Source organism: Pteropus vampyrus, unplaced genomic scaffold, assembly GCF_000151845.1.
Source record: "Pteropus vampyrus isolate Shadow unplaced genomic scaffold, Pvam_2.0 Scaffold243, whole genome shotgun sequence".
Taxonomy (NCBI): domain Eukaryota; kingdom Metazoa; phylum Chordata; class Mammalia; order Chiroptera; family Pteropodidae; genus Pteropus; species Pteropus vampyrus.
In genome coordinates, this window is record NW_011889024.1 from 546,117 (window position 1) to 547,358 (window position 1,242).

The following is a 1,242-nucleotide window of genomic DNA, read 5'->3' on the forward strand; positions in this document are numbered from 1 at the left end:
CATCTGATTGTGTGGTGAGTTAGGGGGCAATAGTATCGGGGACCCTTCAAAACCCATGTCAGTCTACAGCCATGCCACCCTGAACAAGCCTGATCCCATCTGATCTCGGAAGCTAAGCAGGGTCGGGCCTGGTTAGTACTTGGATGGGAGACCACCTCGGATGACCAGGTGCTGTAGACATTAAAAAAAAAAAAGAAAGAATAAAAGTGTGTGACACTCTGCTATTCACACAGGCCCTGTATAGATTGTTACATGTGAGGCTGACAGCGAGGAAGACGAGAGTTGAAGAAAGGAGACTTCGCTGTGATCTGGGCACTCAGAGAAAACGGTGGGATTTGCAGAGTTTATCTCTGCAGGGCAGAAAAGGTGGCGGCTAGGAGGACATATATAAACTGCAAGAATGGTGTGAATCGACAGAATAGCATGGGAGGGTTTGGCAAAAGGTGAGACCAGGCAACGTGGAATAAAGGATTCATGGTGGACACGAGGTTGGAAAAGCGGGTGGAGACCAAGAATACTTTAGGCAGTGGGCATCGGTGACCGTTCTGATGCAAGAACACAGGCCTTTAGGAAAATCGTCTTGAGGGCGGTAGGCAGGAGACACTGCCAAGAAGGCCATGGGGTTGAGAAGCAATTTCCCAATTGCCACACAAGATCTAAATGTCTGTTGCCCATGCTCTACTTTCACTGGTTCCTTCTAAATGTGCTGTTTCTTTCTTTAAAAATAAAATAACTTAAAAAATAAATATAAAATAAAATAACTTCGTTGAGGTATAATTCACATACCATATAATTTACCCAAGTACAGAATTAATTCATTTTTAATATAGTCACTTGGATACAAACATCAGCACAATTTAAATTTAGAACATTTTCATCAAAGAAACCTCATACCCATTAGCTGTCATTCTCCATTCTCCCCTATCCCTCCGGCCCCAAGCAACCACAACCCTATTCTCTGTTTCTATGGATTTGCACGTTCTGTACCTTTCATATCAATGGAATCATACAGAAGTGATCTTTTGTGTCTGGCTTTGTTCACTTAACATAATATTTCAAGGTTCATCCACATTGTAGCACTGATCAGTACTTCATTTCTTTTTATTGCTGAATAACATTCCACTGCATGGATATATCACATTTTGCTTATCCATTCATCAGTAAGGGTCACTGGGTTATTTCCACTTTGGGGCCATTATAAATAATGTTGCTATGAACATCTACGTACAAGTTTTCATGTGG

General features: G+C 41.9%; 1 non-coding gene across 1 annotated transcript; it reads left to right on the forward strand.

The window, feature by feature from the left end:
• Positions 1 to 61: 61 nt before the first annotated feature.
• LOC111729036 lies at positions 62 to 180 on the forward strand. The gene has a single exon (XR_002776056.1). It is a non-coding gene; the product is annotated as a 5S ribosomal RNA (ribosomal RNA).
• Positions 181 to 1,242: the final 1,062 nt, after the last annotated feature.